Consider the following 16,056-nt stretch of genomic DNA (forward strand, 5'->3'; position numbering starts at 1 on the left):
GATAGTTTGTTCTAGTTTTGAGAAGAATATTGGTGCAATTTTGATGGGGATTGCATTGAATGTGTAGATTGCTTTGGGTAGTGATGACATTTTCACAATGTTTATTCTTCCGATCCATGAACAGGGAATGTTTTTCCATTTCTTGGTGTCTTCTTCAATCTCTTTCATAAGTTTTCTATAGTTTTCATCATATAGGTCTTTTACATCCTTGGTTAGGTTTATTCCTAGGTATTTGATGGTTTTTCATGCAATCGTGAATGGGATCAGTTTCTTAATTTCTCTTTCGGCTGCTTCATTTTTGGTGTATAGGAATGCAACTGATTTCTGTACATTGACTTTGTACCCTGCGACTTTTGCTCGCTTCGGCAGCACATATACTAAAATTGGAACGATACAGAGAAGATTAGCATGGACCTACTCTTTAAATCATTTTGGAAGAAATGAATGATTTTTTTTTCCTTCAAGAAGGTACAACACTTTAAGACAAAAATCCAACCAAGCATCCAGGTAATTAAATAATCCTTACAGGAGTTAAAACACCATGAGATGGGGGTTTCACATAGATGAACCATTAAAAAGAGAATAGCCGTTTCTTTCCTCTAAGGTTGGCTCATTCAAGCAAACTGAAACAATTGAAACCACGTTATTTTAAAAGCAAAACTGAGATGAAGAAGAGTCTAAAAAATGTAAAACATGATGTTCATTACAGATTTCCAGTTTTTCATTCATCTTTTCAAGTATCCATGATTACTAGGATTATGACTCCTTGCAAACAGAAAGAAGAAAGAAGAAAAAGAAAAAAAAGAAAACTCCTTTTCTACAAATCAACCCCTATCTGATACAGTATACATGGTAAATTCCTTTAAATCTTTTTTTTTTTAATTTTTTTAATGTCTTTATTTTATTTTGAGAGACAGAGAGTGAGCAGGGGAGGGGCAGGGAGAGGGGGAGACACAGAATCTGAAGCAGGCTCCAGGCTCCGAGCTGTCGGCACAGAGCCTGACGTGGGGCTCAAACCCAAGGACCTCAACATCATGACCTGAGCCGAAGTCAGATGCTTAACTGACTGAGCCACCCAGGTGCCCCATCTTTTTATTCTTATGGTCCTCCAATTTTTTTTTTCATAATGTCCCCATCATGTAGGTCACTAGTTCATTTGTCTCCACTCAATAAGGCAAAAGCAAGACTTTGACAGGGAAACAACCACACCCAGGCTGCATAAAATAGCTTCATCTCAGGAAGTAGAGAAAAGTTCACAGTTCTGAGCCAGTGTATTGTTCAGCCCATGAAACATCTCTAGCAATGACATTCACTCGATACCTGAAAATTAAGTTTTCACAAATGCCCCAGAACATATGCATTCACCCATCAATTCATTCACTCAGCAGGTATTTATTGAGGGCCTGTTATGTTCCAGGCACTATTTTTGGGTGCAAAATATGGAAGCCCTGGCCCTTCTTCCCAAGAATTAGAGGCTATTGCGAGAAGCCATCCTATAAACAAAGAGGCAACGTGATATAAAGATGAACTCAGATGCAGGAGTCAGACAGATGGGTATTTGAATCCCAGCTCGGCCGCTTTTGTTCTTAGCTGTATTATGTTATTTCCAGCCTCAGTTTCCACATCTGTAAAATTGATATAATAGTACTTATGTCAGAGGGTTGTTGTGTGGGATCAATGAAATCTTCTATGTAAAGCAACTTAGCCCAGTACCAGATATAGACTAAGCAAGTCAGGAACGTGAGGCCACATAGAGCTCAGTGGTAGCACAGAGCAGAGGGATCGATCTGATGGGGTGGACAGAGGCCCTCTGTCCCAAGACTTTGTGAATATAACAGTGTGTTAAAGCCAGCTAAGCAAGAACAGAGAGGGGATAGATCTACAATAACTCTGTAGCCACAGAATATCCAACTTGTGAAAGAGATACCCATTATCTGTGGGGCTGAAATCAGAGAGGACCTTGCTTAGCCTCAGAAGGTATGATAAGATTTGTCTCCTTTTGAATATTTCAGTCCTGACAGTATATACTTCCTGCACATGTATATCCTGTTGGAAAATGGATATCATAATATGGGCCTCATCAGAGTGTCAGTTCTGTCAAATAAGAAACTGGTGCAAAATTCCAAACAGTAAATCATTGTACAAAATACATGCCTGCACTGATTACGCAGCATCAGACCAAGTACTCTCTCTGAGAAGGATGCCAGGCATTCCTGATGGTGGTGGCCACGAGTGCTTTTCCAGAGCCATCCAGCTGACCTCTGCTCTTCCCTGCCCCCAATTCCCCACCCCATCCAAATCTGAGTTTTAAAAAAAAATCAGTGTACCCACCTAGGGGCATAGGGGACAGCTGATGAGGAGAGGCCCTGAGAATAATAAGATAATTAAAAAAAAATGAACCAAGAAATTTCCCGACTGGTCAGAAGTTAGAAAGGTCTTAGGATGCAAAGATCCATCCCCCTGGTGAGAAAGGGAAAACATGCAAGGGGTGAGTGGCACCTCGATTTGCCTCAGGAGGATGAGTCAAAGATTAGAAGATTAAAAATACACTTGCCTGAAAATGTAAGAGTAACAGCCAGAGTAACAGTGGGCTAGGGCAGAAGCGACCCCGAACCAAAGAGCTTGCAATAAATAGCTACCACACCTAGTGCTGTGCCCGGACTCCTGCAGAGACGGACGTGCCTGGGCGCTGTCACTCACGTTTGCTGGCCTGCTGTCTGGGGACCTGTGGGGAATCCACCATTCAAGGAGTCTCAGTAGGAAGGGAGGTCCTGGGCTTCTGAGCTTGGAGCAAGGGAAACAAAGCAACAGGAATATGTTCCCTGCCCCAGTGTGGGGACATCCAGTGGCCAGTGGCAATAGCAGCATGTCCGAACCAGCCTCATTCTTTGGTCCGGCCTGTGCAGAACAGAGGATGCCAGCCGTCATCTTATCTGACCTGGGGATCTGGCTTGTTCGTGGACTCAGTTCTAGGATCTGGCTGCTTTCTCAACCTTTCACCAGCCCCCCTTCATCTCTAACATGCCTTTTCAAACTTTTTTTAATGTTTATTCATTTATTTTGAGAGAGAGAGAGAGAGAGAGAGAGAGAGAGAGAGAGAGAGAGAAAGAGAATGAGTGGAGGAGGGGCAGCGAGAATCCTAATCCTAAACAGCCTCTGCACCGCAAGCGCAGAGCCCAGTGCAGAACTTGATCTCACGAACCATGAGCTGAAATCAAGAGTCAGACGCTTAACCAGCTGAGCTATCCAGGCGCCCCATAGACTTTTTTTTTGTCCTGACCATTGCCCTGACCTGTGACATTTTAATACCACAGATATTCAGTGTGTTTATATACTATGATCCTTTATAGAGCTAAAGATCATTGTAATCTCTAAGCTTGTATTTGCTTCGCCAAGAATAACATTCACCTGTTTTCTGGTGGCCACCTGTTTTCAAGATTGCCCCCACCGGGAAAACCTGGAATCTTTTCTCCTTCTGCTTGTGTGGAGCAGAGTCAGTCTCATATCTTTCCAATCATGAGCCTCATCTCTTGCTATTAAACCCAAATCTATAAAGTTGATTTATTCTCATGTACCCTACAGCAGAGCTTTATAGGATTCTGTTAACAATTCTAAAATTTGGAAGAAATTACTTTTAAAAAATACTGATTACAGCTGCCTTTCATGTATCTGTGCCAAGTATTGTACACATTCCCTAGTTCAATCCCCGTGCCACTCTCTGCATGTGTTATTAGCTCTGCTTTACAGATCAGGACCCTAGCGTTAAGGCAGGTCAATAACCAGGACAAGGTTACCTTGCTTGTCAGTACAAGAGCGAGACGCTGGCCTTGGGCCTCAAATCACGGTGCAGAGTAAGACATACTCTCTGCTCACATTGTTTCACAGGAAGTTTGCTTAGGAGCTTGAAATGGAGCTCTGCTTGCAGAGGAGGTAGTTGTTTTACAAATATTCATTTGCTCTCTCATTTGCAGTCCCAATGTGTCCTACCTTCCCCTCTAGGCAGCCTGAGATAGAGTAATGGGGTAGGGGTGAAATTTCATCCAGCCACGAGTGTTGTTCATGGACCAGCCAATCAGAACAGACCAGGCAACAGCCAGTCACGATAGGCCGGTCATCAGCCAATCACAACAGTCCACTCATCAGCCCGTCACAAAGCCCAGGCCAGGCCTCCCAAACTGAGAGTCCTGTTGGCCCCTGATGTGCATGGAGCTACCCTGGCCACTTCCTCCTGCAGGGAAGGCACGTGTGGGAACACATTCCATGGGCTCAGGGCAGCAGCTAGTCCGCTACCAATGTGGAAGCATTTTAATGTTTACCAGCTGATAGACTCATACCTGCTGTATATGGTTATGTGTGTGTGGTATTTATGTGAGGGCACTATGAAAGTTATCGGATGCAAAGGAAATTAAGAGAAAGTAAATTCAGCCTGTAACATTTAAAATGACATCTTGAAGCAAGAAAATAGACTTGGAAACCAAAAAAAGGCTTTCTCAATGTCTTCCTCAAAAACACAGAGACCAAGTCTATAGGACCCAAGGACTTTCTTTCCAAGTGTAGAGAGTATCTTGGTTATGAAGGATATCCCCTAGGGCTGGGGAAGATCTACTGAGAGGAAAAAAGAACCTGAAGCCCAACCATTATAGTCCAGAAGGGTTTGAAGAGGGAACAGGAGACAAAGGGAGAGCAAGACAGAAGCTGGACTATTCATCCACACTTGACTCTTTTCACCTAACCTTGGAGGGGAGAGGGGGTTATTTTGAAACATTGATCTGAGTAAAGTGAAACCCAAAAGCAAGGGGGCCTTAGTCTTGGCACCTCCAAAACAGCACAGAAATGATGCTCAGTAGAAGGCAGTGGAAGGAAGGTGGGTAGAGAGCTTTGAGCCAGTGCCCCTGTGTCTCCCCATGGTGTATGGTGGACCAGAGGGGATCCAGAGACTCCAGGACTAGAGGACTGGCAGAGGCTTGCCTTAGGACAGAGAAGCTGATAAAGGCAGCATCTTATAAGATGTGGAGCAAATATTCAGAACCATGGTTGGTGGGTGCAGTACCATGTGGAAATGGATGAAGGCCACCCAAAGGAAAGGAGAACAAGCAGAGACTATTTATCAGAGCTTGCTGGAGCAAGAAGTGCTGTGTGACCGGCTAAGAGTACATGCTTGGCTATCTCTGATTAATCCTAAGTTGGAAGTGAAGAGGGAGTGTAGGGCGGGCCCAGGGCAAAGTGCAAGCTAGTGCACCCCTTCCTTGCAGGTGGGATGTGTGTGATATTCCTAAGCACTCCTGGCTGTCCAAGGACAAAGACAAGGAAAGAAAACAAATGGCCAACTGAGAGAGATCATAGTCATACAGGACATGGGTCTCCATCCATTTACAAATATCTTAGTAAATTACAAGAAAAGGGCAATCTTATCAATAGCCTAACCTCCAGAAGCCTGTAGACTGTTTCCTGGAGCCCCAACATCACCCCTCCATGGTGAGGTGGAGAACAAAGGCAAGAAGAAAATGGCAGGTAAAATTAAATTACCTTATAACCTGTAGCCCATTGACAAATACTGGAGGCAAATACAGAATATAACATTTCTGCAGGAAAGTGCCTTACTAGAGGGAAAACAACCTTAGCTTGACAATAGCAAGACCTCAGGTATCTTAGGAGTCCTCTTTAGCATATCAAAGTCCTTTTGGGGTCTCCCTTTTGACTTTATCTCCCCAACTGCATAGTATAAAACCAGCCACATTCCCCAAACCCAGCATCGCTCTTACTGTCCATGGGTCCCGTCCCCGTGCTTTAATAATATCACCTTTGTGCACCAAAGATGTCTTCAAGAATTCTTTCTTGGTCATCAGCTCCGGACTCCCCACCATCACCCCAAAACCTCATCAGAAACAGAGAAAAGAATTAGAGAAACTGTTGGTTAGTAATCAAGCCCTAGCCATTTGGGACTGATTCTTATAGAAGCTATTTGTTTTGACTCCCTAGATTGTTACCAGAGATAGAAGTCTGACTTTCTTCAAGTCTAATTTCTAGCAGGCTGGCTTCCAGGGCTGGTGATTGTGCACATGGCGTGGTTTTCTGGGCAGTTTGTTACAGGTGGTGGGTCAGAACTCTCTTTATATATGGCCAGCCCATTTGTTCATTTGTGCGTTCTGTTTCCCAACCTCAACCCAGAAGCCTGCCCAGGATCAGTCATGTCTTCTGGTCACGGGTTTGGGTGAGAAATAATCCAGCCTTTTGGGTGAGAAATAATCCAGCCTCTCCCCAGGAGAGAGCAGTGAAGATCCGGTGGAACAGTGTAGAACCAAGAATACTCCTCCCGCCAATACACAGACCACGATGTGGGACAATGCCCTTTCAAGATAAGCGCCATAGGGTTGGCCCTACTGTTTCAGGGACTCAACAGAGGATAGACCCCTCCTTCTCCATATCCCTCCACCTCTGTCCACTGCCCCCTTTTAGCCATTGGGCTCCTGCTCCCTGCCTGCCTCTTTTAGCTCAGAGGAAAGACTCTGATGTTGGTCATTTGTACTTATTTCAAATTAGGGTGGACACTGTCCTTTATTTTTTATCTATATGCTGTTTATTATTTTATAATTTTTATTTTATTTAGTTATAAAACAGGAGGTCTTATGGGATTTTCAGGCTATGGGTGTTTTTTCAAAGCTCCTGAAATCACAATGCACAAACAGGCATTAGGCTCTTAGCTGATTTATTAGGTTGACTGTTAGGAAATTGCCGATATTTAGTAGTTTTTGTTCTGCAAAACAGCAATTGCACAGAGTCCAACCAAAAAACAAACTCACATCATGAGTTTTACTTCCAGGAACCAACCGGATGACTAGGAAATACTTTTAAAAGATTACAAAGCCAATTTAAAATTCTCATTTTTGTGTAGGAAAACGGATCTCTCGTGCCCCTCCCCCCATCAAAAACACACGCAATGTAATGGATCGCTCCTATTAATTGTGTAAAGTTTGGAGGGACAAACTAAAAGCAACAGAGGAACATAACCCTTACAGGGGGAAAATTTTCTGAACATATTTTACTTCTTTCGTTCATCCACTTTAGAGTAGAGACATTTTTTTAGGCCTCCGAGTGATGCCTTTGAATTTCTCTCCCAAGATGTGATAATGAATAAAATTAAATGTAATCTCCTCTGCAGACCTTGGCGAAAGGAAGGCAGAGGGAGGTTAGAAACCGCGCTGTTAGCTGGTGAAGAAATATAGATGCCACTTATTAGGGAAACCACAAGTCATCACACGTCCCTCCCTGGCTATCAATGAAGGGGAAGCCATCACAAGTCCCTGGTGTTGAAAAGTGTGCTTGTCATTGATTTTCTAATGTGCTGGTGGAAATTTTGTCAGCCACTGTCAATTTAAAGCCCCATGTAATTACACTTCTTGCAAGAGAGATTCTGATTGTATTTTCTGTGCCAAAGCCTCGTCCCGCAATACTGCTTCATGGCAAATCAAAAGGGAGGCTGCAGAAATTGGTATTACAAGCCACACATAAAGCTCCCCAAAGAATTTCCCCTTAATTAAGGAATGAGACACTATATCCCGCAGATGGAGGCCATCTGAGTCATTTTTCTTTCCTCCTGGAGTGAAAACCTTTCATATGTGGGACAAGTTCAAGGTCGAGGAGTACCGAAAGATGAAGTTCCTGAAGTAGCCTCCTGGTCTACCAGGCGACATCACATTTTTGTTTATAGATAGAAGGTACTCCATTGATACTGTAAGGATGCAGGTCTGAATTCGGCTTCTCAGAATCATTAGACAATAGAAGGGCACACGTTGCCCAAGGGAGGAGGGACAACCCTTGTAACAGCCAATCAGGAAAGGCCAGCTAACATCTTTAACATTTCTAAGGGTGGGCCTAAAGATGGAGGCTATAAGATAATCACCTATTGCTTAAGACTAGTCACACCCTACGTGAGGGTCCTGGGCCCACTCTGTGATTGGTCAATACTCTAAATGTTGTGATTGGCTCCCATTAAAAGTATCCATGTATGGTTAAAGTTACTGCCAGTATTGATAGGGGATAGGGATTGGATCACTGTGCCTGTGTCGCGATTTCCTGTAACTCCCCCTTCCCAAAACTCATAAAAGCTCTACCCCGCCATGCTCGGGGCTCTCCACATGGATCCACTGTGTTGGTGAAGTCTATGAACCCGAGCTTATAAGCCCGTAATAATAAAGCCCTTTGCTTTTGCATGCGTGACTCGGTCTCCCTGGTGGTTTCTGTTTTGGGGGACGATATTATTATATCTGGGCATAACAATACCCTGATAAAGTTTTGATTCCTCTTGACTCTGATTATTTTCGACATCAGACGTAGCTGATATACATTACTATAATGTAATACAATACATTACTATTTCTTCCACTCCCTTGATACTTAAAAGCAGCCTTATGATGTCTTATATTGTTCATTTTTCTTGTTTCTCTTATGCTGTAAATCCGGTGAGAGAAAACAGGTACTCCACCCCAGAGCATCTATTCCAATGCTGCCCATAAATACATATCTGTTCATTGTAAGTGGACGTTCATCTGCACAAGTAGAACCTAGGGAGGACACAAGTTAGCACTCTTGCTAAAAGGTATTGATTTGAACCCTGGATTCAAATTCTGGGCATTAAGTTTGATATTCTTCTCCCAATATTGAGGGATTTTGAGGAGCAAGTGGAAAAAAAGCTATACTATGCGTGGATGTTAAAGAGAAGCTTCTGGGGGCCTTAGCCAAGGTTAGATGATTTTCAAATGCAAAAGCCAAAGGAAAGCAGATAACTAACAGTCTCCTGTGTCCTCCCACAGAAAGGAGCCCAGGGGTTCTGGCCTTTCCACATCTCTCCCACTCACAACGCCTGCTGTGTGCTACAAAACGGATTTTACTCTGGCCCCTTGGCAAGATCTCTTCTCTCTGAATCCTCTAATAATGTCTCTATAAGGTTTCTATACACCAAAGAAATAGAAAACCAAAGATATCACAGGAAAAGTCAGAAAAACCTCACCCTCAGCTTCACGCCTGCGGCCAAACATTCCATTTCAGAATTTGGCACTTAAAAAAAAAAAAAAAAGAACATGTAAAGAAATACAAAACAAACAAAAAGCAGACCATTGATTCTTTGTTCCTGTTTGTTCTCTCTCCGTTTGAGATGAAAATTTCACCTTGGAAATCAGGAACAAATAAAATGGTCAGAAAACATAAAATTCTCCCGCTTGCTTTGCTTCCGGCACAGAGTCTCCTTCGCCTCCTTCCGCTGCCCATTTGCCAGATAACCCATTATAGGCATAAAAACCTCCAAACCCTGGCAAATACATCATTCTGAAAGCTGGGGCTTCCCAAGGGTAACATCAGAGATTATCAGTCAGGCAGAAATGTTAACATCCATTTTCCCATCATTGTGAAGCCTTTTGTTAACGCTGGGTTTTTTTCTTTGCAGAAAAGGCACAATGCCCTGCATTATGAGAACATTTTATGCAAAGCAGTTAGACTGTGTGAATCTGTTCTGTGTCAGTTACTGTCCCTCAGGCAAACACCCCTTAGGAGGGGATTTTGATCCCAGTGCAAAGTCACCTCACATGGCCCTCTGGGACATAAAGGATCCACACGGCTGGTCTCCACTCCCAGGTGAAAGGATCAGGCTTTGAGCTGACTGAGCTCTCAGTGGTGGCCCAGGTAAGGGGAGGCTCTGTCCAACGGCAAAAAAAGGAGCCTTCCCTGGCTCCATTCCGGAGGCTGAAAAGCAGGTCAGCTCCTGGGTCAGTCTAACACGAGGCATTGTGGGATTTTTTAGCTGAGAGCAACGTCTCATTTTATCTACTCATATCTATAGAAGAACTGAAGCCTGGGAAGGGGATGGGGCTTGCTGAAGGCCAGGGAGCCCATTTCTAGTGAATCAGAATCTATATTTAGTGGGCCACATACTGTCTATATTCATTCATTTCTATAATAAGTAAAAATACCAAGGCTGGCTCACCGTGCAGGGCTCTGAAGACAGAATAATGAACAAGATACAATCTCTGCCCACAAAAGACACTCACGGTCCAGAAGAGGGGCCAGAAGTAAGGAGATAGATATGGTGGCGACAGAGGGACCCTCAGTGCCTCTTATTGTAAGGACGCAGGTCTGAACCAAACTGACTCCACGACAGGCTTCGAGTTTCCCTCTGACCTTGGAGGCCTAAGTGTCAGTTTCTCAGAATCATTAGACAATAGAAGGGCACACATTGCCCAAGGCAGGAGGGACCACCCTTGTAACACCCAATCAGGAAAGGCCAGCTGACACCCTTAACATTTCTAAGGGCCTAGAAATAGAAGCTATAGGTAATCACGTATTGCTTAAGGTTAGTTACACCCTAGAGGTCCTGGGTCCTGGGTCCACTCTGTAATTGGTTAACACTCTAAATGTTGTGATTGGGTCCTGCCAAAAGTAACGAATACTCTAGGCAATGTGGATGGTTAAACCTGCTGTCAGCAATATTGTACAATAATGATTGGATCACTATACCTGTGTCACAATTTCCTGTAACTCCCCCTTCCCAAACTCATAAAAGCCCTACCCCACCTTTGTTCTGGGCTCTCAGCACGGATCCACTGCACTGGTGAAGTCTGTGAGATGGAGTTTAGGCCCGGCCAGCCTAAACCCTTAATAAAGCCCTTTGCTTTTGCATGTGTGACTCGGTCTCCCTGGTGGCCTCTGGTTTGGGGGATGATAATGAAATCTTGGGCATAACATTATCAGGGAACTGGTTAAATCGATTGCGGCACATCCTTACCGTAGAATCATACACTGTTGTGAAAACAGTCCGAGGCAGATCTCCAGTGATTCGGGGAAACAAAGACAGAAGGAAATGGCAGATACAATGAAATTTCCTTATAACCTACAGCCCATTGGCCAATCCTTGAGGCAGGCTGAGTAAAATGTTTTTCCAGGAACCCCCTACTGTCTGAGTGCTAATCCTTTGCTAGAGGGAAAAACAAAATTAGCTTGAGAACATCTAGGCCTCCAGTATCCTAGGAGTCTTCTTAGCATATAAAAATCTCACTAGAAACTTCCCCTGGATTTTACATACCCCAACTCCATAATATACAACCAGTCTCTCCTCCTGGGCCCAGGAGAGCTCTTCCTCCCCACGGGTCCTGTCCCCATGCTTTAATAAAATCACCTTTTTGCACCAAAGACTTCCTCAAGAATTCTTTCTTGGCTGTCAGCTCTGGACTCCATGAACCCCACTCTCACTCAAAAAGAAAACCTCACCATCCAGCACCCATGTGGAAAGAACTCCAAGTCGTATTGCTGGGCAAAAAGAGCAGTCTGTATTTTTCTAATGTAAAATGAAGGGTTTGGATTTTATCGGTGGTTTTCCTAGCCTCTTTAAAAATTATGGTAAAATAGGGGCACCTGGGTGGCTCAGTCGGATAAGTGTCCATCTCATGGTTTCAGCTCAGGTCATGATCTGATAGTTTCATGGGTTCAAGACCCACACTGGGCTCTGTGCTAACAGTGTGGAGCCTGCTTGGGATTCTCTCCCTCCCTCTCTCTCCCTCTGCCCCTCCCCCCTTGCACTGTCTCTGTCTGTCTCAAAATAAATAAACTTTTAAAAATCATGATAAAATATATGTAACATGAAATTTACCATTTGGGCTATTTTTAAGCATACAATTCACTGGTATTAAGTATATTCACACACTGGGCAACCGCCATCACAATCCATCTCCAGGCTTTTTTCATTTCCCCAAACTGAAACTTTGAGCCCATTAAACATTAACACCTCGTTTGCCCCTCATGGCAGCCCCCTACAGCACTAGTCTAGTTTCTGTCTGTATGAATTTGACTCCTCTTCGTACCTCACCTAAGTGGGACCATACAGTATCTGTTCTGCCACTGGGTAATTTCACTCAGCATCATGTCCTCAAGACTCATCAATGGTTGTAGTACGTGTCATAATCTCATCCTTTTTTAAGGAATTCTTAAGGCTGAATAATATCCCATTGGACACACACTCTACATAATATCTTGTCCTCTGTCAACACTTGGGGTTGCTTCTACCTATTGGCTATTGTGAATGATGCTGTTATGCACGTGGGTGTGCAAATACCTCTCAAGTCCCTGCTTCCAAGTGTTTTGGTTCCACGCAATCATTGGATCGTAAAGTAATTCTGTTTTTCACCTTCGGAGGAACCTCCGTACTGGTTTCCACCGTGGCTGCACCAGTTTCCATTCCCACAACAGTGCATGAGGTTTCCAATTCCTCCCTGTTCTTGCCAACACTTATTTCTGACTTGTTTTTTGCTTTATAATAGCCATTCTAACGAATGTGAAGTGAGGTTTGATTGTGGTTTTGATATGCCTTTCCCCAGTGATTACTGATGTTCACATGCTTATTGGCAATCTGAAGATCTTTGGGGAAATGTCTGTTCGAGTCCTTTATCCATATTCTAATTGGGTTGTTGGTTCTTTTATTGTTGAATCGCAACCTTTTAAAAACCTGTGGAAACTACTATCTTTGATGAAATTGTTTATCTAAGCCCAGTATCCAAAATGGGAGAAGGCAGCGCTCCTCTGGTTGAATTGGATTAATGGGGAGGGACTAGAGCTCTGGTCCAGACCTTCCCAAAGGCTTCTCATCCACACCCTGTCCCCTCTCTCCCTCCTGTGTCTCCCTCCAGCAGGAGGTGACCCATGAAACACCCCTGTGTTAACCTCAGGGCTCACAGAACTGAGAAGATTTGAAAACCATCAGACTAGACAACTTCCAGGTTATCTCTCAGGTAACAGGCTGTGGTTGTGTGAAAAACTACCTTAGTTTCATTTGCAGAAAGGAAAAGCTATTTAGAGTAAGGGAACTTGCACGAAGACTTACTTTCAAAGACTCTGCTGTGATGCTCACTTCCTTCCAGGAAGGCCCTCAAGTTTAACATGTAAGTCAGATTTATGCAACATTTTTATGACTCTGTGAAGGTTTTATCTTATTCATGTGCTTATTGTAGTGAATCTAAATGTTCATTGTGTCCTTTGGAGCACCGTGCTTGGGTACGTCTGTTTGCAAAGTGTTTAAAAAAATAATATGTGATGAGAAATATCTCCATATTACATTGATTATAAATTTTTCTTAATTTCATCTCCCTTCTGTATATCCACCTCTCTCCCTTTGCAATGTGACTTTGTGGTTCCTCCCATTAAGAAGAGGGTCTGCTTAGAGTGCCTGGGTGGCTCAGTTGGTTAAACATCCAACTCTTCATTTCAGCTCAGGTCCTAAAATTGAACCCTGAGTCCTGCTCCACAATGGGTGTGGAGCCTGCTTAAGATTCTCTCTTACCCTCTCCCTCCACCTCTCTCCCACTCACAAGTGCAAATGCATGTACACCTTGTGCTTACTTACTCTGTCTCAAAAAAAAAAAAAAAAGGAGAAATAGAGTCTGCTTTTCCATTCCCTGAGTCTGGGCTGGCCTTGCCATTTGCTTTGATCAGTGGAAAGAAGTGGAGACTGTGTTGGGCCAGTGCTGAGCCTCGTTTCTGCTCGCATTCTTGGAATCTCCTTATTCTCAGTGAAAACAAGCCTGGTCTTGACAATCTGATAATGAGAAACAAGTGGTTTCTATCACCTTGCTGCCCCAGTTCACAGCCAGCCAATGGCCACTCGTGTAGCAAAAGCCGTCTTAACCACAGAATCCAGCCCCCACCACCCGATTCACTAACCACAGGCACGTGGGGGAGACCAGTGCTGATCAACCGAATTGCCCAACTGGCCGGTGAGTGAAGATGAATGTGTCTTGTTTTGGGTGGCTGAGATGTTGTACATTTTATTACATGGTGATACCTGATATCATCAGCAACTACTTCTGATAATAAAACACAAGGTGACAGCGAAGGTAGTACATAAGAGGGAGAAGTGCTGAGATCCTTCTGGATCCTCTACAACTTAAATCTCTCTCTTAGTACCTTGTTCTTCAACAGGTACTTGGCCTTTCAGTCTCAGAAAGGAACCATTAAAAGTTGAGTTCAAGGGGATTTGCATAAACCACAAAAGGGCCTGGAGAAAATGTCTCATTTCAAAATTCTCAGCAACGGATAGAAACGATATTTGGGTCCACCACCCGAACAGCATGTGCTCGCATTTGATAAGCCGCATTTGTGCAGGATAGCCTCACACCAGCATTTCAAGAAAACACAGTCATTTCAGAAACAACATGCATGTGTTTCTGTTTGACTAGAAGATGTAGTTAAAAAACAAAACCACAAAGCAAGCAAAAATAACTTTATATCTAATGCCCTTTCCACATCAGAGAGCAGAGGGCCACCATTAATTCCCAGCTATGTGCTGTCCCTGCAAGAGGGGCTAACCCTGAAATGTGTCCCCTCTGCAGAGCCAACAAGAGGCTAGGCTTCTCCGTGTCAGCAGTGACCCTGCGGCCGTTACTGTGGTTCGTTAGAGGCCCGCTCCCCCACTGTCAGATGGTCACTGCAGTCCAGCCTTATGGCTGCCATCTTCCCAAAGGCTGGGAGGTCTTTCTTATGAGACAGTTAAGCAGGAGGAGGGAAAATGAGACTAATTTACACAAATGCACGCCGCATAAATCAGATTATGTCCGCCAGATAGCACAAATCGCTGGGATGATTTAGTATTTTCCCACGAGGCACTGAGAGAGTTCCAGACACCAGTTCTTTCATCTGGTGTCCACATATCGGGGTCACCAACTAGATTTCGCCACAGTCACTTGTTTCTTTACCTTCAAAAACTAAACAGGCACAGTCGGGTCTAACATCCAACTCGAATAAGTGAATCCACAAATCCATGTCTGGATTAACCAGGCATGTAGGAATCGAAAACTAACACTTAAGATAAAGTAGAATAAGGAAGAGTTTTCAAAGGGAAAAGTTGGAAAAATGAGATGAGAGCTTGGTCGACGTTGGCAGATCTCTCAGGGACATGGGAGATCAGGGAACCTCAAAGGAAGCAATTATTTTTTGGGAACTTTGCAAGTTCAATGGCAGTAGAATAATGGTCATGGAAGCCAAATAAGGGCCCCTTTAGAAATGAGAGTGAGTAAAGATAGTGTGTGTGTTTATAGTAAGTTGGGGTAGAAGAGATAAGAAATGCAGATGTAGCTTAAGGGGCAGGAGAGGTCAAGAAAAGGATTGTGTGTGTGTGTGTGTGTGTGTGTGTGTGTGTGTGTGAGCAGGGTAATAAATTGCAGAAGCGTGACTAACCCAGAGCGGCTAGCAGACAGAGATTAGCTGTACCATAGAGAAAGGGGGCAAGGTATTGCTCCAAAATAGGCTAGAGGAGACAGGTTTCAGACTGTGTTTAAGATAGAACAGGTTTAAAACTTATACCTCGAGGGCACCTGGGTGACTCAGTTGGTTAAGCATCTGACATCCGCTCAGGTCATCATCTCACCATTTGTGAGTTCCTGACCCACTTAGGGTGAGCTGGAGTCCGGCTCTTTCTGTGAGCTTGAGCCCTCCTTCAGGAACACAAGCCCCATCTCTCTCTCTCTCTCTCTCTCTCTCTCTCTCTCTCTCTCTCTCTCTCTCTCAATCTCTCAAAAAATATATAGGAAAACTTATGCCTCAGGTGTTTTGAAATGTCTGTCATAGAACCCAATTTAGCATATTACCTGTTTCAACTCGGGATCTCTTGTCAGTTTTGGTTTAAAGTAGAGTCAATTCAAGATTTAAACTCAGGCCATTGCATATTAAAGATCGGCCTCCCCTCTCTTCTTCCCTCTTCCCCAGGACGGATCTCAGTTTCCTTTTGCCCCAGCACGTTGGCTTCCACTGCAGTGTCGGCGGATGTGCCCGGTCATGCGCATCACCATGTCCTGACACCAGCTGTGAGGTCCATGCACCCACATCCCCACAGTTTCTGGCCTCACATTCCTCTTGTCTGGCCCTCCGTCCCTCTACCCCTCCCCCGCTCACCTGCAAGAATTCTCTCTTTCAAAAAACAATTTTTTAATTTATGTATATGACAGAGTTTAACATGTTGCTCAGGTTTACCATTTCTTTCGTTCTGTGTACATGCAATTGCAGTTTACCTAAATGGTCCTGGTG

The 16,056-nt window shown here is 44.0% G+C and overlaps 1 non-coding gene across 1 annotated transcript; it reads left to right on the forward strand.

The window, feature by feature from the left end:
• Window positions 1-353: 353 nt before the first annotated feature.
• LOC115303547 lies at window positions 354-455 on the forward strand. Its single transcript, XR_003914120.1, has one exon. It is a non-coding gene; the product is annotated as a U6 spliceosomal RNA (small nuclear RNA).
• The last annotated feature ends 15,601 nt before the right edge of the window (window positions 456-16,056 follow it).

Source organism: Suricata suricatta, chromosome 1, assembly GCF_006229205.1.
Source record: "Suricata suricatta isolate VVHF042 chromosome 1, meerkat_22Aug2017_6uvM2_HiC, whole genome shotgun sequence".
Taxonomy (NCBI): Eukaryota; Metazoa; Chordata; class Mammalia; order Carnivora; family Herpestidae; genus Suricata; species Suricata suricatta.